Source organism: Megascapheus bottae, chromosome 11 (assembly GCF_031878675.1).
Source record: "Megascapheus bottae isolate mThoBot1 chromosome 11, mThoBot2.hap1, whole genome shotgun sequence".
Classification (NCBI taxonomy): domain Eukaryota; kingdom Metazoa; phylum Chordata; class Mammalia; order Rodentia; family Geomyidae; genus Megascapheus; species Megascapheus bottae.
The window spans coordinates 13,382,183-13,402,928 of record NC_143519.1 but is presented as its reverse complement, the minus strand read 5'-3'; the positions used below and the strand labels follow the sequence as shown (position 1 = coordinate 13,402,928).

At 37.8% G+C, this 20,746-nt stretch overlaps 1 long non-coding RNA gene across 3 annotated transcripts in view; it reads right to left on the bottom strand.

Moving 5' to 3' along the window:
- LOC150056769 (uncharacterized) overlaps window positions 1-13,044 on the bottom strand; it is a 47,211-nt gene extending 34,167 nt beyond the window's left edge. The window contains exons 1-2 of one of the 3 annotated variants that reach the window (XR_016536979.1): window positions 12,961-13,044; window positions 6,281-6,475 (exon numbers count right to left, since the gene is read on the bottom strand). This is a non-coding gene — a long non-coding RNA (uncharacterized LOC150056769). Of the gene's footprint in view, window positions 1-6,280; window positions 6,476-7,139; window positions 7,196-12,509; window positions 12,543-12,960 lie in introns of those variants that run through there. The other 2 variants (XR_016536980.1, XR_016536978.1) reach the window with 2 other exon arrangements.
- Between the last annotated feature and the right edge of the window lie 7,702 nt (window positions 13,045-20,746).

Genomic DNA, 20,746 nt, shown 5'->3' with positions numbered 1-20,746 from the left:
ACTGAAAAATGGCTGAAAAATGCCGCTGTCATCAGATTCGTCCTGTGGTAGTACTGTACACATTCTGTTGCTGAAATAACATGTTCACTTCATATGCAAGATACAGTGGGAGCAGGAATTGCTCTCTTGGTTCAGGCAAGCAGAGCAAAAGTGTGGTTTCTTGCAGATCCTCATTAATAACACCTCCTTTCTACTTCCACAAAGGCAAATGCATTTGGACATTGTGTTCTTTCTGCACAATTATTTGAATTCCCCTTGAACAAGAGACGACAATACATCATTGTGCCCATGGTTCAAATAGCATGACAGTTTATTTTAGAATTGTAATGAGAGCCAATAATTTCTTTGTCTGCTTCACTATTGTAACAAATAAAATTACTATTCCTACCATGATGTCAAATGCCACAATGCTGCTACTTCTTTGCTAGGTAATGGTGAGAAAAATCATTCTATGATTTAAAAATTTCCGGAAGAGTTTCAGACACTCGTTGTGAAAATTTGCTGCTCTCAGGACAAATAAAGGCCACAAAACAAAAGAAGCATGAATAGATAACACTGGAAAATTAACCACAACAACAGTTTGAAAGGAAAGAATATCATACAGCTAGTCCCTCCCCCTTTCATGATATTAACTTTTCATTTAGTTTATATGTAAAGCATCTGAACATTCATGAAATAACTGTCCGTTGAAAGTATGTGATGAATTCCAGAGAAAACTGCAATGAAGTTCAAGAACTGACATTCAAGTGATACTTAGGCCTTCACATTATTGCTTCATCTTTCTTCTCTGTCTTCTGTCCCAACAGCAGATCTGGTCACACATCTCCCACTCTAATCCCACTTTGTCAGCTCTTTTCTTTTCCTGCCTTCTTCATGAGGGCATGCCTGTCCTGATTCTGTCCCCAAAGAATATATCAGACAGCAGTATTCACTCAAGTAACTTTTATTTATACTTTTCCTTCCTTCCTTCCTCCTTCCTTTCTTGTCTTTCCTTCCTTACTCCCTTTTCTTCCACCTTTCCCTCCCTACTTCTTTCTTTTCTGCTTTCTTTATCTCATCTTACACCTCTGGGAGTTGTCATGACCCTGATAAACAGTGTGTCTAGAAAGAATGGAATAGTCTCTGATTTACCCAAGAACAGTACTTAGAGCATTTAAGAGTTACTCCAGATATACTTGGTTATCTTAATTAAGCCACCACTGAAATAATTCATACTGTGTTATGGATGAAGAACTCCTATTCTTGATAATGGCTAAGAAACCTAAAAGTACTTTTTTAAGTTGACTAGTTGGCTTTGAGAGTCATCAGCAGTCAGCACTTGAACTCCCTGCTGAGCATATATTCCATGTGGAACATTTAACATCATATCGAAACACCTATGCTCTCCCATCTACTTGGGTCACTATGAGTCTGAACCTTTGTGCTTGAATTCATGTTGCTTTTTTCTATCGATTTATTACATAGAGCATACATCAGCATATTTGGAGATCCTCTTTACTGCTTGCTCATTTTTAATCTGTTAATCTGTATATGTCATAAAACTATATTACTAGCTAGTCACATTATGCTTATACAATCATAAATACTCTCTCACACACATAGAAACATATAAATACTGTACCATGCATGTGCACACACACACACACACACACACACACACACACACTATAGTAGTCAGGGTTCTCAGAGAAATAGAACTAACCCATATGTGCAGGTATGTTTGTATGCTTATAGAGAGCAAAAGCGTTAGAGAGAGAATGATGTAGTTGCATAGAGAAGGAGAAAAAAAGGGAGAGAGAACACAAAAGAGAGACTCATTTTTAAAGAAGTACCCTATATGATTGTGGAGGTAAACATAATATTTGTGGTATATCTAGGCTATCAAGCTTAGACTGAAATAAATGAAGTTAAGCCCAAAGTCCTGGCATAACTTACTCTTTCTTAGGTCATTCTTTTTCAATTAAGGCATTCCACTGATTGAATATGACCCATTTTTGATTACCAAGATAATCTGGTTTACTTTTTTCCTCTTTACAAAAAGAAAAATATTTTCACATAAATATCTAGAATTTTGATTGACCAAAGATGAAAATATTGTGACCCATCCACATCAACATAGAAAATTAACTACTGGTAATTTCAAGTTTTCAAGTTCTGTTATACTACTTTAAAAGAAAGAAATGCAATTTGGTTTATATAATGAAATGCAATTTGGTTTCTATAACAAAATGCTTAATCAACCTTCTTGTGAGACTGGACAAATTCTCCTTTTCAATCACTGAAAAAGAAATCACTAAAGGAACTCTACCTGTCTTTAGTTCACTCTTGGTGCTGATGGAAAGACTTTTAAACACAAACACATGAGACTTATAGAATTAAGTCACTAGCATAAAGACCATCAGATTTTTATGATACACACTAGAAGAATCTGCATTTCTTGTAACATTTGTTTCTTAACTATCTACCATAAAACTTCTTTATTATAGAGTTCATAAAGCATTTTAACCTCCTACATTCAATTCTTAAAGTAGCCATTAAGTGCCTACAATGTACCCATTTGTAATTATTAATAGCAATTATGATATAACTCTACAAGGGAGAAATAGCAACATAAAGAATTTGTATGCTGTATTGCAAAGGATGCTCTGTCTTTTATACAAAGCCTATGGAAAAAGAGATGTGTAAGGCAATGTTCTGTCCTAGATGTTTTCCTAGAAAGGGCCTCATGTACAGTAACTGCTCACAGATCTTTGATGGAGTCTTGTGGTCAGCAAACTATGCCAAATACAGCCTGTGGCCTGTTTCTGTACAGCCTGAGTGGTAAAATGTGCTAGGAGGTTTTTGTTGTTGTTGTTTATTTTGGTTTTTTTTCATTCATACAGGGATATTAAAAGGAATTGGGGGAGAACAAAGAAGATGATACAGAGATCATTTGTAGCCACAAAGCCTAAAATATTTACTATCTTAACTTTTATACAAACTATTAATGTGTTTATTAACCTCTAGTCTTTAGGATGAAGTACAAAATTAATAGCATAAACTATAACAGCTTGTACTACAAAGGCAAACTGATAGAGGAAGAATATTTCAAATATGCTTTATCCTTCTCTGCTTCCCTGGCATGTGTACTGTCCATTGAGAACTAGCTCAAGCTCAGTTCTAGGAACCGTCATCTAGTAATCTAGGTCTACAAGAAATCTCTTAGAACTCCAGCTGGCAATCATATTTGTTTCACACATGAATGATACTGTTTCCTTTTATGTCCATAATTTATCTAGGCCTATATTCACACACAAAGGAAAAATCCTCACACAGGTTTCTTCAAACAGTATCATGTAGTCATTTGGTAACGATATCACAAATTTTAAGAACGCTCTGGACCCAGAAAGTCTAATGTCTTATTAAGCAATAACTGATGCCCATGCTTTGTAAGAAATCCTTGCCAAGTATTACCAAACATCATACATACATTTTTTCCATTTAGTCCTTCCAAAATTTAGATGAAAGATGTAATTATCTTTTACATATCAGGTGGATAATATTAGTCTCTTTAGAGGTAATGCATGAATTATGTTTCATACTTATAAGTACATTACTAGTATTTATGAAGGATCAGGCAGTGAGAATGACAGACAAATTCCTTGCTCTAATTCAGTGAGAGATTTTAAATTCAGTTTTAAACATCATGCCATCCTATTGGTGCATTTTCTGTGTAAATGAATGTAGATTTGATGAAGATAGTTTACTTTTCTGACAAGATTAGAAGAGAACTAACAATGCAAAAATTAGAGCAGAGATGGCCTTAGAAAGATGAGCAGAGGGTGGGAGTGAGGAGCTCAGGAAGGAAGAGTATGATCTCCAGAGCTTATAATAAAACTACATACATAACACGTTAAGTTGAGTGCTAGTGGTCATACCTAAAACTCATGACACTAACATCTCAGAATCAAGATTTGGAGCCAGCCCTTTTGTACAATCAGTGAGATTCTTTTTTTTTTCCAGTCCTGGGCTTGAGCTCAGGGCCTAAACACTGTCCTTGGACTTTCTCAAGGCTAGAGCTCTACCACTTGAGCCTCAGCACCACTTCTGGCTTTTTTGTATATGTATGTGGTACCAAGGAATCGAACCCAGGTCTTCATGCATGCTAGGCAAGCACTTTAACCACTAGGCCAAACTCCCGGCCTATAGTGAGATTCTTATATACAATTAACCAGCAAAAAGTCAGAAGTAGACGCAAGGTTCACACCAGCTGTGAGTAAAAAAGCCAAGTCATAGTTAAGTTCAAATCTCAGTCCTAGCAGATGTACCTGCACGTGTGTGCATGCACACACACACAACTGTTTACATAGATTTTGGAACTGCAGTGAATAAACTTTTTAAGAAAGATTTTGTCAGCACTTAACACTTCCTTGTTAACATTCAACAAAGGATCAATTCATAAATTCCACGTTGTATTAGGAAGTCAAGTTTAACAGGAGTCTTTTATGATACAGAACGTAGCAATGATTCCTTTCACCCAGCATCAAATCACAGTTAATAAAAATAAAAATAAATGTTAGAGTACTTCAAAATAAGAATTCTATGTGTCCAAGAAGGACTCAACAGAGAAGGAAACCTATTAAAGGTGAGAAAATATCTATAAATTATGTTTCTAAAATTGAATTAATTTATATATTCAATGGCAGAACCCCAAAATGGCCCAATTAAAATGCACAAAAGACAAAGACAGGCATTTCTGCAAAGAAGACCTACGAATAATAAAGAAGAACATGAATACACACTGAAAATTCCTAATTTTTAGGAGAGTTTAAAATCACAGTTTGATAACCAGCTCACATCCATTGGGATAGCTAATGCAAAAATGATGATACAAAAACTATCAAAGTTGGTAAAGACATTAAAAATACAGTATCCCAGAGCACTATTGGCAGAAGTATTTAAAAAGCCAATCTGTAACAAAAAGCAGTAAAAGTTAAAAACAAGGGTACCACAACTTTCAGTAATATTACAAAAACAATTTTGAAAACAGGACTTCAAAATAATTATTTTTTGCATTCACACTTTTTAGCAGCCTTGGTCACTATAGCCAAAAGGTTAAAAACAACCCAAATACCCAACAATGATTGAATGAATAAACAAAGTGTATCATCATAATCATGCCCTGTAATTTTTTATTCAACCTTAAAAAGAAGGGATACCAGGTATTCCAACATGGATGAACCTTGAAGATACTGTGATATAATCTAACCATAAATTTGTAAGTGTTGTAACTGCAAACAAGCTTCCTCTATAAGGTACCTGACAGTGCAGAATCACAGAGACAGAAAATTGAGTGGTGAATTGCTCCAGGTATAGTGGGGAGAGTGTCAGGGAGGCAATTTAATATATGTGCCAAGACCTTCAGTTGTGCGCTATCAAAAGAGTTCTAGAGATTGACTACACAACAATGGTAATGTACATTTGTCCCACATTTTATCTGCAAGGAACTGTTCTAAAACTTTCTGCAGATACCCAGATCTACAGATGCTTATATTCCTTATTTTAAAATGGCATAGTATTTGCATTGTGCCTGTGCATATCCTCCACTGTATTTGAAATTTCCTCTAAATTGCTGGTGAAACTCTAACATGATGTAATTGGTGCATAGAGAATGGTTATATAACTTGAGGAATAACATTTTTAAAAGTTTGTACTTGTGCTTGTTCAGAACAGATATCATTTCTTTTCCTCAAATATTTTTTAGCTGATGCTCATTGACTTGGAGGTCATAGAACCCACAGATATTGCGGGGCTGAGGGTGACGTCATGCCACTCTACAGAGATGTCCATTTGGTTGTGATTTGGATAATAAATGCTATGCTAAGTATCATTTTATCACAACTAAATTTCTAGAAAAAAAAGTTGGTAAGAATGTTCAATTTTTACACTGAAGGAATTCTCACATTTCAAATACCTAACATGATTATATGAGGCTACAAAAACTATTTCTATCTACATCCAAGATTCTTCAGCTAGGCCAAAAGCTCAGGTACCTTGAAAAATGTTTTTTAAAAAATCTGCTTGCTTTTCACATTGGAGGAATTCTGAAAGGTTAATGCACACTCCATTTAATTTTAAAACTTGTAGACTTAGCAGACATCATTTCCCTAACACAGGCAAACAGTGATGTGTTCTTTGATTAGGCAGTAAATACCAAACATCTCATCATTTTTAAGCTCACATCAAGATATTTTATCTCCCGTATTCCCAAAAAGAAAATAGAAATGATGCAGAAACTCACCTTTATATTATTGCAGAGAATATCTTGCAGAGGTAGAATAGACATTGGTGGATCATGTCTATAATTCCAACTCTCAAGAGGCCTAGATGCACTTAGTGAAGGTGGAGGAATTTGGAATGCCCAGGAAAGGAAGCTGACAGTGGACTCATAAGAGAATGGCAGAAGGAACCAGGAGTAAGGCAAGATGAGTCCATCCTTTAAATATAAACTGGCTGTGGTGATGATATGTGAGATTTTGATCAAATATATGATTCTTCTGAGCTAATTTTTCTTATCTATAAAACTAGATAACAATACTTCAGTCTTATATTTGTTGTCAAGGTGAAATGAGATAACTTTGAATGCCTCTAAGGAAAGACAATAGGAGACCATCAACAGGGGCCAAAAATACCTACTTCTTTAATTTTCTGGAACCTAGAGATGGTTGAGGTTCCTTTTGCTAATTTTCAATTACAAGTGTGGTCAACAAAAGACTTACTGGTTATGCCTTCAATCCTTTCATTCTTATATCCAACAAATATTTCTTGGTATCCTTTTCAGACAATATTCTCTTACTGTTAAGAAAATAATTATGTTCTTAGAGAAAAAATGCATGTCTTAACAAAAGTGAAAGTAATATAAAGTTGCTGTGTGAATGATATACGGTTTACTCCACACTTGTCAATTGTCTCCTGAAAATGGCAAAGAATCCTATGTCTAGTATCTTCTATGGTGGTAGTTGCCCTTCACCTTTAACTCAGCGTCTCATTAAACAGTTCTCACTTAAGATGATAAGATTCTTATTGAAGGATTAAGTCTTGCCTCATTCCCCAGGGTCAAACAAGACACCAGGTGCACACTGACAAGTCTGACTACATACCTGTCTGTAGGTCGGCAATTCCTATCTTGGCCAAAACCACCCTGGGTCCCAAGGTGATAATAGCCCCTCAAAACATTCCACTGTGGCCCTGACCAAGAACATTGCCCTAGGCCCCCAAGGGACCAGAGTCCATTGTCTAATCTTTGCTTCCTTGTTAGGCCCTATATAATCCTACCCCAAAATCTAGTCCCCAGAACAACTTCCAATCCCACAGGAAAGTCTATGCCCCTTACTATTCCTCAATAAACAGTCCTCACCTATTGACAATTAAGTCCTACCTACTCCTTTTCCATTCTCCTCTATTTTTCTTACATTTGGTGCCAAAACCCGGGAGAGGAAAAGCACCAGGAGTAATTGGGTCCCCTCTGCCTGCCTCCTGGCTTCCTTTCATGGAACCTTCCCTTTCTGAGGCCTTCCTCCATCGGGAGTGGAGACCCTTCTGACCTTATTTCAGGGCTAAATAGCCACCAGAACCAACCTCGAGGACTTTGCCAACTTAACCCATGCCTGCCTCATGGATGGGTATTCTTGGTCATCTGTGTAAATCCAGAGAAGGCCTCATCTATTCCTTCTTCTACCTCTCCTTCTCCTCAGACTCTGGACCTCCATGCAGGAGGCTCTTCGCTGTTTGACTAACTCCATTTACTGTCCAAAAGCCTCAGGACAAGTTAACCAACCCGGTCTGCGGGGTCCCTGGAGACTCCAGAAGTCCCTCACATTTGTTGACCCCCCTGACACCATTTAATTAGGACATTGGGGATGCCCTCTCCTAATTATTGGGATCCTATCCTTTTTGCCTTCAAGACACTAATCCATTCCTTTACTCTTTCCTAAACCTACTCCGAACAAAATCTGAATTCTTAATGTCTCCCTAAGGCAAACTCTTAGGAAGCTGCAGGAGAAATCCCTCTCTCACCTCTTCCCTATTGAGTAACTCTATCCAATTGCTCAGACATTCACTTTTAATACCCTCATTGGGTCACATCCTCCCCTTAAAATGTTTACAGGTTAAAAGTGTTATCCTCCTCTTAGAAGTCTGTTTAGCAACCCCTCCTCCAATTCTCTGCAGATCTTGAAGATTTACACCTATCTAGGGAGAGACAAAGGTCACACGGTGGGATTTCATGTGACTGACCTCCACTCTTCCTCCAAGCTTTGCCAAAATTATTTTAAAGATTTTCTTGTTATCAATGTTCATTTAAGCATGGAAAATCTGTTGAACTTTGTTGTTGCCTTAATCTTAAGTTTTGCCTTGTGCTTTTTGGCTGCAATTGTTAAAAGGAATGACACCCAGCCCAGATCTTAGCCAGCTGTGAAATAAACCTAAAAATCTAATTGCTCTGTTCTGCTGGGTGGAGTCACAGTTAATCACTTTGAGGCAGTTCTGAAGATAACCCAGCCCTACAGGCCAAAGGAGCAGTGTGAGAGCTTCTCTCATTCTCTGTGCTCAGTGACATCTTAAGTGTCTGTTTCATGTGAGTGTTTGTGTGATCCATACAGCATTGCACAAACCCCAGAAGGTTTGAGTATGTAGCAAATGGTATGCATATATCTTAAAGGAAATGTTTATGTTAAGGTCCTTAAAATGAGCACCATTTAACGTAAGCTGCCTTGGATATGGAGCTAAAAGGACAATGCCTCCTGCATTCTTTGTTGTAATCACAAAGGTTTGGTGACACCTATAATGTCTTAATCTCAGTATCCTAAAGTGTTATACACAATTAAGAATAACTATATTTCTATTTGATCTCCTTGATGCTTTAATTGGAAATAAAAAGGGTTTTTTAGGCAAAGATTGTGACTCAAAGCCAGCTCTGGCAGAAGAATCCTTGAGACTCCATCTCTCCATTAACCAACCAGGTTGGAAGCATGAGTAAATAACCAGCAGAATTCTGGAAGTGTTGCTGTAACAGAATTCTGGAAATGGTACTATGGCTCAACATGGTAGAATGTTAAACTTGATTAGAAGTGCTCAGGGACAGTGCCCAGGCCTTGAGTTCTAACCCCGGAGAGATGCCAAATAGGAAAAGCCTTCCCAGCAACAAGCACCTAGACCCCTGGGACAAAAGCTTAGTCCTGGAGCAATAGGAGATGGTGTTACATCCTAAAAGGAACTGTACTTCCAAACTAACCAGAGCTGGGAGATCAAAAGAAAATAGTTAATGCCCACCTAATTAATGCCCATTAATACCCATCTAATATTCATACCTGTTTACCTTCTAACTGGACAAGAACTTACATTCGTGTCTTTGTTACTGCTATTCACAGGAAATGATCAAGGCCTTTTACCAGGACTTAACCAGTCCAACCCAGCCCTACCTCCTGACTGGTTATGGGCTCATACTCCTAATGGAACTTTTCTGGCTTCTGGCCATGGTGTATTCTCCTATGTCATCTATCTCCTCTTGCTCCAGAACTAAACTTTTGTCCCAGGGGTCTAGGTGCTTGTTGCTGGGATGGCTGAGACTCTTACCTCCAATTACCTTCTAGAACATGGGAAGTTGGGCTTGGCTCAAGGGTAGGGTGGTAGCCTTGAACTGAAGAGCTCAGGGACAGCATCTAGGCCCAGAGTTCAAGCCCCATGATGGACCAAAAACAAAACAAAAACAAACAAACAAACAAAAACAGGCTGGACATTCCATTGTAGCCTGACCAAGAACATTGCCCTAGGCCCCCAAGAAACCAGAACCCATTGTCTAAATTTTGCTTCCTTGTTAAGCCCTATATAAGCCTACCCCAAAATTTAGCCTCAGCACAATCTCCAATCCCACAGGAAGGTCTGTGCCTCCCTGTTCCTTAATAAACAGTCCACGGCTGTTGACAGTTGAGTCCTGCCTATTCTTTTTCCATTCTCATCCATTTTCCTCACACTCATTGTTCTAGTAGAAGTATTTTTCTTTGTTATATCACCCTGTTTTGCCAAAAGGGTTTCCCACATGCAGACTTGTCTTTGTTAAAATTATTGCAGAGTTCAGCAGTGACTGTGTCACATCTGTTTGGTTGGATTTTCTACAAATAACCTTGGCTGTGACTGGTGTTAAATATAAGGATTGGTTGTCTGTGCTAGTGCAAGGTGCAGTATAAGATATGGAAAGAATAGTATTGGATAGTAAAATAACCCATAAAAGGCATGTCATAAGTTCTGTTTGTCCCCAAATAGTAAAGTTAAAACACTGTCTAGAAAATAGATGCTACCCCAAATGAGATAATATATATATATATATATATATCACTTGAACTACTTGAATTTACACATGAAAGAGAAGTGGATGGTCACCACTTAGAAAAAAAATTAGAGTTTGGTATTTGGTCAAAAACAACAGCTTGGGGATAAAAATGTTTACTAGTTGAAAACAGCATCTGCAGGTGTGAAACACAGCAGGTAGCTCCCTTCAGCTGGATCATACAGCAGGAGGAGAGGAAAGGCACCCAGCCATGGAGGCCAGGCTGATGAGTTTGACTTTTTCAAAAGGTTATGTGGAACTGTTAAATAATTTTACAGAAAAGTCACATTTTCATATTTGTTCTTTAAAAGATTCTCTGAATACAGAGTACAAGAAGGGATGGAAATTCAAAGCCATTAAGTGGTTATAGTAAACACCAATGCAAACAATCTCCTGACTTACAAACTTGACATATAGCTTTTATATGATACATAAGGATACTCATACTTAGTTTCTATTGATCTGCTAGGGGTAGGAGCCAATTTACTCTTTTACTCAGAAGATCAGAATTGACAGAATGGAGAGACAGGGACAATGACAGGCAGACAGAAAAAACCACCAACGAAACTGAAAATACCATGCATTCCATCATTTTGTAGTTCATGCAGGGTAATGATAAGATTCTGGGTTTCATTTTCACAAATCTCAGACCTCTTGAGTTTCCCCTTAGAGTTTGAGCATGTAGGTCATTTACACACTTGAGCTGGATATGTACTGTCTAAGCTTATCTCTTTTCTTCCTTGTAATTGCAAAGAAATATTTAAAAACAATCAATCTCATTCCACAATGGTTTTACAAAAATAGGTAAAAGTATCATATACTTCCTTACTCAGATCTCTGCCTCTTTATTTAGGTATTTAAGTAAGTGTATCCCTGGGTAATATTTTTTCATATTTCTTTTTTCGTATATTTTTATTGTAATTAATAGAAAGGTTACATTATATTCACCAGACAGAAGGTGCATTACTTCACAGACATTGATACCCTTTCTCATGTCTTGGTCCCCATTTTACTCCCCCCACCCCTCATTTTTTCTCCCCCCCTTCCCTACGCGATTTCAAATAACAAAATAAGCATATATACAATATATCAGATAACAAGGTAAAATACTGTAACAATATGAGATAATCAAGGGATAGCAAAAGAGATGAAAGATAACATAGTACATTTAGGACAACAATAACTCATTATATGGCTTCTGTTTCTATATCCTGGTGGTCCTTTCATTTAACGTCATTCTTTTTTCTCATATATTTTTCATTTAATGTCATTCTATATGGCCTTATGCATCTATGGTTTGTTCTATTGTAAATCTCTGCTAGGAGAACCCAAGGTTTCTACTGCTTATGACAAATGAGGGAAACCATTGAGCCTATGTTCCTTTGAGTCTGGCTTACTTCACTTAATATGATTTTTTTTAAGTCTTTCAATTTCCTTACAAATGGGGTGATGATATTCTTTCTGACAGCAGCATAGAATTCCATTGTGTATAAATATCACATCTTGTTGATCCACTCATCAACTGAGGGGCATCTAGGTTGGTTCCATATCATTGCTATGGTAAATAGTGCTGCAATGAACGTCATTGTGCTAGTGGATTTAATATGTCCTTGTTTCTATACAGTTGAGTAAATGCCAAGTAGTGGAATTGCTGGGTGATGGGGGAGTTACATCCCACCGTGATCTATCTACCTGTGTCCTCTCTATGCCTGGAGAAGGAGGCATCAGTATCTCTAAAGCTAACCAGATTGAGAGTCAATTCCTGAAGTTCAAAATCAATTCAGAAAATGTTTCTTTAAGATTCTTTCAACATGTGGCCATATAGGATTAGGCTAAGTGAAATGAACTCTAGGATTTGGAAACAAGAAGTTTATCTTTATGATTATGGTTCTTAATGTACTGAGGTTATTTCTTTTCTCATTTTTCCCCTTATGTTTTATCTCATGTTATTACTATACCCGACTTTGTTACCTGGTATATTGTATATACACTTATTTGTTTATTTGAAATAGTGAAGTGGAAAAACAAGGTGATTGGGAAGAGGTGGGGCAAGGGAAAGTGGAAGAAAAACATGAGAAGGGGATCAATGTTCAAGAAGTAATGTATCCACTCTCACAAATGTAACTGTAACTCCTCAATACATTACCCCAACAATAAATTTTTTTAAAGGTTCTCAATTATCAGATTAGCAGAAGATGGCAGCAGTTAAGTGTGAGTCTTTCTGAGCTCCTGCCAAGATACCAGTTCTGGCAGCGTAGGGTAAAATTCATACCTCAAATCGATCCTAAGTAAGCTTTAGTGACATAGAGATCTCAATCAGAGAGGAGAAAGGTAGAAAAAATGACGCAAGAAGACATCATAGAGCGGCGCCAGCTGCAGAGCAGCCAGGGAGACAAGCTTCTCTTCTCAATCAGCTGCAGAGCAGCCAGGGAGACAAGCTTCTCTTCTCAATCAGCTGCAGAGCAGCCAGGGAGACAAGCTTCTCTTCTCAATCAGAGCAGAGAGCACCTCTTCCGGCGCAGACCCTCCGGCTCCAGACACAGCCACACAGAGCCTGCGCGAGCCCAGAGCCGACACAAGGCCTTGCACGGACCTACCAGCTTCACGGAACTGGAGAATCCAGCAATTTGTGAGTACTTCCAAGGAGAAGTTTCCACTTCTGCTCGCAGAACGGCATTGGGAGGGAGCCCCTCACCCACCAGCTGAGTAGCAGCGCCATCTTGACTGCTGGCAAAGGCCCGGCCAAAGCAATTGGAGCCTGAGAGGTGTTGCTGACAGTGCCATCTTTCTAACTGGCAAAGGATTTCCCAGAGATCCCTTAGCCGGAAATCTGGCCCCAGCACTGCTGAAGTCCATCCCCCTGCACTGCCAACAGACCTGGTAAACAAAGCCGCCCCTGACACTTTCAGCTTTGTTTCCCAATCAGGCAATCTGATCCAAAAAACCGCAAAGCCAAATCACAAGTGAGTGAAAAAGACTTTGTGAAGTGTTTGGATCCCGAATTTAGTAGAGACACAAGTTTCCTATCCTGCACCCCCGACAAAAAAAAAAAAAAAAAAAAAAAAAAACTGAAGAATACCCTTTTTGTTGTTGTTGTTTTCTTTCTATTTTTTTCTTCTACCACTTTTCTTTTTTTTTCATATATTTTTTATTGTAATTAATTGAAGGGTTACATGATATTTGCCAGATAGATGGTGCATTAATTCCCATAGATTGATACCCTTTCACATGTCTTATTCCCCATTTCCCTCCCCCTCTTCTACCACTTCTCATTTGCATTTTTCGGTGTTCTTATTTTTTCTTTGCCATTTTATCTACACTTTTTTAAATGTTATATTTCTTTTCTTTTTTTTCCCTCTCTTTCTTTTCCTGCATTCATTCTGTCACTGTGGTCATTCCTAGAATGTTATATTCCTTTTCTTTTTTTTCCTCTCTTTCTTTTCCCGCATTCATTCTGTCACTGTGGTCATTCCTAGAAACATAGTGACAGCTCTGAGTACAATATGAATAAAAATGATATCCATATTGATACAGTCACCTGCTTTTTAATCTCCTGGTTCTCAACCCTAGTATTTCTTGGGTAAGAATTCACAATAGTGAGGAATCTCCCCCCACCTTTTCCTTTTTTTTTTTTTGTTTTGTTTTTTCTTTTTGTTTTGTTTTATTTTTCTGTTTTTTGTTCTGTTTTGTTTTATGTTCTTTGTTGCTCTTTTTGTTTTGTTTTGTTTTTTCTTTTTAAAATTTTTATCATTGTAATCTCCTACATCTACCTCCCTCTTTTCTCTGGTCTTCTTATTACTCTTATTTTCATAAGTTTTATCTAATTTTTGCTAAACTTTGTACTCAAATATCCTATCTATCACCTTAAGTCAGTCATCCTTACACTATACCTTTTCTTCATTACTATAATAAACTTACACTCCTTCATTATTCTTTCCTTACCTCCCCTGTTGTCTCTCATACTATTTTTCTATCTCTGGTCCTCTGTTCATCCTCTACTCTTATGATGCATGGATCTACATTTGATGGTTGTTGAGCAATACTATATATCTAGGTGTTCAATTATACGCTATAGACATAATGTTTTGTTTCATAAATTAATATGTATCTATATATACAAACCCTTAGCCTAATTTTGATTACGTTCTAAAAACTGTCAGTGATAGTATATAGAGATTCCCTTCTTGAACACTTGTATGTAAAACATGTCATTTTAAATATGATGTAAAAATCAATGTTAATAAATTCTGTAATAAAAAAATTACCTTTTTGGTTTAAAAAAAGCAACATTTGTAGATTTTTGAATCCTTGAGGGAGAAGAAACTTCTTTTTTTTATTACCAAAATTTTTTATTGTAATTAATAAAAGGGTTACATGATATTTGCCAGATAGAAGGTGCATTAATTCACATATATTGATACCCTTTCACATGTCTTGGTCCCCATTACCCTCCCCTCCACCCCCCCATCTTGGTTTTCCCCCCTTCCCTATCCAATTTCAAATAACCAAATACAAATATATCCAATATATCAGATAACAAAGTGAGATACTGTAACAATATGAGATAACCAAGGGACAGCAAAAGAGATGAGAGATAACATAGTACATTAAGGACAACAATCATTCATTATATGGCTTTTGTTTCTATATCCTGGAGCTCTTTTCAATTAGCTTCATACTATATGGCCTTATGTATCAAGGTTTTGCTCTATTGCAGATCTCTGCTAGTAGAGCCCAAGGTTTCTACTGATTATGACAAATGAGGGAAACTGTTGAGCCTAAGTTCCTTTGAGTCTGGCTTACTTCACTTAATATGATTTTTTCTAAGACTTTCATTTCCTAACAAATGGGGATATGTCATTTTTTCTGACAGCAGCATAGAATTCCATTGTGTACAAATACCACAACTTGTTGATCCACTCATCAACTGAGGGACGTCTAGGTTGGTTCCATATTTTTGCTATGGTGAATAATGCTGCAATGACCATTGTTGTGGTAGTGGATTTAGTATGCCCTAGTTTCTGGATGGTTGGGTAAATGCCAAGTAGTGGAATTGCTGGGTCATAGGGGAACTCTATGTTTAGCGTTTTGAGGCACTGCCATACTGCTTTCCATAGTGGTTGAATGAGTTTGCACTCCCACAACAGTGTAGTAGTGATCCCTCCTGGCCACATCCCCTCCAGCATCTGTTGTTATTCGCTTTCCTGATCCTGGCCATTCTAACTGGAGTGAGGTGGAATCTTAGAGTTGTTTTGATTTTTATTTCTTTTATGACCAGAGATGTTGAGCATTTCTTCATGTGTCTATTACAAAATACTGGCCAACCGTCTACAACAACTTGTCAAAAAAATTATAAACTATGATCAAACAGGATTCATCACAGGGAGGCAAAGCTGGTTCAACATATGCAAATAAATTACCATAATTCAATACATCAACAAGAGCAAGGACAAAAATCACATGATTGTCTCAATAGATGCGGAAAAGGCATTTGACAAGATCCAACACCCCTTTATGTTAAAAGCTCTGGAGAAACTAGGAATCCTCAATATAATAAAGGCTGTGTATGACAAACCCACTGCTAGTATTACACTTAATGGTGAAAAGCTAAAGTCATTCCCTCTAAAATCAGGAACGAGTCAAGTATGCCCACTATCTCCACTCCTCTTTAACATAGTATTAGAATTCCTAGCCAGTGCAATAAGTCAAGAAGCAAGCATAAAGGGGATCCAAGTAGGAAAAGAGGAAATAAAACAATCCCTCTTTACAGATGACATGATTCTGTATTTAAAGAATCCTATAGACTCTACTCCCAAGCTCCTTGAGCTGATTCAAAACTTGTGAAGGGTAGCAGGCTATAAAATTAACCCTTAAAAATCAACTGCCTTCCTTTACGCCAACAGGGAGAGGAACGAGGCAATAATCAGGAAAGCAACTCCTTTCGCAATAGCCTCCAAGAAAATAAAGTACCTAGGAATTACCTTACCTAAGAATGTAAAGGATCTTTGTGATGAAAACTTTAAAACCCTCAAAAAGGAAATTAAAGCACAACTAAGGAAATGGAAAAACCTCCCATGCTCCTGGATTGGAAGAATCAATATCGTGAAAATGACAATCTTGCCAAGGGGTATCTACAAATTCAAGGCAATACCCATCAATATCCCAATGGCATTCTTTAAAGAAATAGAAGAGGCAATCCAAAATTTCATATGGAATAAATAAAAGACCCCGTATAGCAAAAACACTTCTTAGCAGAAAGAACAGCACAGGAGGAATTTCAATACCAAACTTTAGACTCTATTACAGAGCTATAATTATCAAAACAGCTTGGCACTGGCACAAGAACAGACTTGAAGACCAATGGAATAGAACTGAGGACCCAGATATTAAACCACAGACCTATGGCCACCTAATCTTTGACAAGGGAGCCAAAAAAATAGAATGGAAGAAAGACAGCCTCTTCAACAAGTTGTGCTGGCAGAACTGGTTAAGCACCTGCAGAAAACTAAAGTTGGATCCTTCTTTGTCACCCTGCACTAGAATTAACTCCAAATAGATCAAAGACCTGGAGGTAAAAGCTGACACACTGAAAACTTTACAAGAAGGAATAGGAGATACACTAGGCCTCCTTGGCACAGGTAGAAACTTTCTCAATAAGGACCAAGAATCACAACAAATCAGAGAAAGGCTGGATAAGTGGGACTGCATTAAAGTGCAGAGCTTTTGTATGGCAAAGGACATAGCTAGTAAACTAATTAAGAAGCCTACAGAATGGGAGAAGATCTTCACCAACCACACAACGGACAAAGGCCTCATATCTAAAATACATCAACAGCTCAAAAAATTGAATCACTCCAAAACTAATCTCCAAAGTAACAACCATCCCATTAAAAAATGGGCCAAAGGGCCCGGAGTTTGGCCGAGGGGTTAAAGTGCTTGCCTAGCATGCACGAAGACCCGGGTTCGATTCCTTGGTACCACATACATAGAAAAAAGCCAGAAGTGGTGCTGAGGCTCAAGTGGTAGAGCTCTAGCCTTGAGAAAGCCCAAGGACAGTGCTCAGGCCCTGAGCTCAAGCCGAGGACTGGCAAAAAAAAATGGGCCAAAGACTTAAAGAGAGTCTTCTCTGAAGAGGAGAAACTTCTTACTCTCCTTATTTTGCTTTTAAATGTATTCTGCATACTCATTTCCTCAGCTCTCCTCATCTTATATTTTTAAGTTACCCTCAAACAATTTCTCTGGTCACCCAGCTCTTTCTCATGGCCCCTGACCCATTATGCTAAACTGTCCACTAGAAAGTAATGGGCCAGGTGCACCTGAAAGTCAGAACTCTCCATTTGCCTTTCAAGGCCTGCCATTCCTCTTTTATTTCCATTTTCACATAGAGGCCTTCCTTCTCTCCTTGGGTTAAAACTCAAACTCTGAGAATTATTCTTGCCACTTGCCTTATTAAAGTATACATCCTGCATACATTTTCAGCCATATAGGCATTTCTTTATATTCCTCTGATTTCTTCCTAACTCTACAGCAATCTCTTCTGCCTCCCTCATTTTACATCCTAGCCTGCTTTGTGACTAATTAACTCCTGTTGCCATTGCTTTCTCAATTCAAGTGTTATTTCCCCTTGAATCTACCATATGTCAGGAACTGTGCTCAATACCAGAAATATAAAATTGAATAAGGTAATATATTAAACATAGAACACATTATATATATGCATATATGTGTTTAATGAATGAAGGAAACAGAAACTAAAATAAGCAAGTGCAGAACATGAGTACAAAATAGAACAAAATACATAGGAGAATATAGTTGGTTCCTGTGAGAGAGTAGGGGATAAGGAAGAGTTTTCTAACTGATGTCGTTCTGGAGGACATGTTCACTAGGTAAATAGAATGGAAGAGTAGTAACTCCACCCTAGACAAGTGGCCTAAACAGACATCTGTCATGGAAGGAAATGGCATTTTTCCACAGTGGCAGTAGTTCCACCTCACTGATACTCCAAGTGTTGAGACACAAAGCTGAGAAAAGTCAAGATCAAATGGAAGGAGTAGAGAATTAGCAAATATTAAAGCTAATAAATAAAGTAATCAGGGGAAAACTGATGGAAGGGTTTGTATTCAAGTTATTCCTTAATGCAAAATATAAATAGAAATGGTCATATTAGAAGCTCAGTGCACAAAAGTCAAGCCAGAAGGCAAGAGATGTCAGTTGAAGATTACTTCTGCAGTTTTCCAAGTAGCAGATGAATAGGAATTCAGCAATAGCAGAAATGGTAAAGAGAATAAAACAAAAGATAGGAATAGACTTTCTGAATGTGTGTATGTTTAACATAACATCCATCATGATCATATTGATGGGTTAGGCTGTGGGAGAAGACTATGTCTTGAGAAGAGAAACTTCATCAAAGAAATCAGTGGCCTTATTAACATGAACTCCAAGCAATGTCTTGCCCTTTCCACTAAATGAGACACGAGGAAGGAGCTCTCCATAAATCAGAATGCAGTGAGTCACTGGATGTTAAATCTGCCAGCAATTTAGTATTGGACTTTTAGATATCAGAACTTTAGAACATAAATTTTAGTTGTTTATAAGCTAGCCAGTTTGGTATATTTTGTTATAAAAGTCTGGACAAAGTGGAAGAGCTGTTACAGAAGCAAACATAAAGAAACAGTGTTGTTATTCCTGGATACAGAAGGGAATAGAAATACATTGACTCTTGTGTTTGGGGGCTTGGGTAACTTGTTAGATACTTCCTATATTAGTTAACTCAACCATCTTGTGAAACAAAAACCTTCAAGAATTCAATGTATATTCTACAAAATTAAGAAAACTATGGAAAGACAGGGGTGGAGGAAATGTTGAAAGGCGTCATATTGATTGAGTCATATTGTATTCATAGACCGCTTTGTTAAGTGGCAGCTCCTCTGTATAACTTGAAGATAATCTTTAAGAAAGTGAAAATGTTTATGATTTACTAGCATGTATGTGTATGATTTACGTGTGTGTGTGTGTGTGTGTGTGTGCACATGCACCAATCCTGGAGATTGACATCAGGTACTGAACACTGTTTGAGATATTTTGCTCAAGACCGAGTCTACCACTTGAGCCACAGCACCACTTCTGTCTTTTTTGCTAGTTGATTGGAAAAAAAGAATCTTACAAATTTTCTGCCCAGGTTGGCTTCAAACCTCAGTCCTCAGATCTCAGCCTTCAGAGTCGCTAGGATTACAGGTGTGATCCATGGGTACTCAACATTTCTTTAGGTTGTTTTCTTTATTTAGGTTCAAAATAATGAACATATCCCATTCTTGAATATAACATCAATACCTCACCTTTCTTAAAATCATTATATTTAACACTTATTTTATACATTTTCTTCCTGCTGTCAAAAAAAACAGAGGCATATTTTTTGCATTTATTTTTAAATCACCAAGGACTAGATTATTACATCCTACTCTTCTGTTTCCAAATAAAATACATTCTTCTTTCAATTCTAATAATACTATGAATTTTTAGGATATTTATTGATCCAATTCCTTTTAGAAGGCAGCTCACATTTTCTACTCTACAGGCAAGAAGATCCATGGTGCATGCTAGTGCCATGGCTCATGCCTGTAATCCTAACTACTCAGGAGGCTGAGATCTGAGGATCAAGGTTCAAAGCCAGCCCCTGCACTAAAGTCTGTGAGACTTTTATCTCCAATTAACCATTAGAAAACCAGAAGTAGCCCTGAGGCTCAAGGGGTAGGGTGATAGCCTTGAGCTGAAGAGTTCAGAGACAAGGCCCAGACCCAGGGTTAAGTCAGTAGCCTTGACCTGAAGAGCTCAAGGACAGCGCCCAGACCAGGATTTCAGGCTCTGACCCACAAAAAGAAAAGAAAAAAGAGAATCAGTGGTGCTGATGGTCTCCATCAATGCCCCTCCTCTATTTGCACACTGTTGATTTAACGCAAGGCCAATCTGTGTCTGTCTTCAATGAGCAATGCCAAAAGCATATGTGATGAGTTAACAGCCAGAGTAATTAACATGTGGGGTTCTTGGCTGCTGATAGGGTAATTCCAAACCTTGGGATCTAACAGGAGGTGTCAATGATTCATTCACAAAGCAGAATTGTAAGATGGGTAGCTAAGTATCTAGTAAGAGATAATTACTACCAGGCTCTGGAAGTTTGCCCTTGGCTGGGAAGAGCTGCCAGTCAGCTGCCTGTCCTGGACTGGTATAACTCATCAAAGCCTATGCTTCCATATCAGCCCATATGATCTATTGAAACAGAAATGGAAGGGACCTATGAATTGTAAACTTCCTCCACCTGTCATCATAGAATCCATCTAGTGGGAAAGTAGGTGACTCCTCCAGCTCAGATAGTTATATGATCATCCC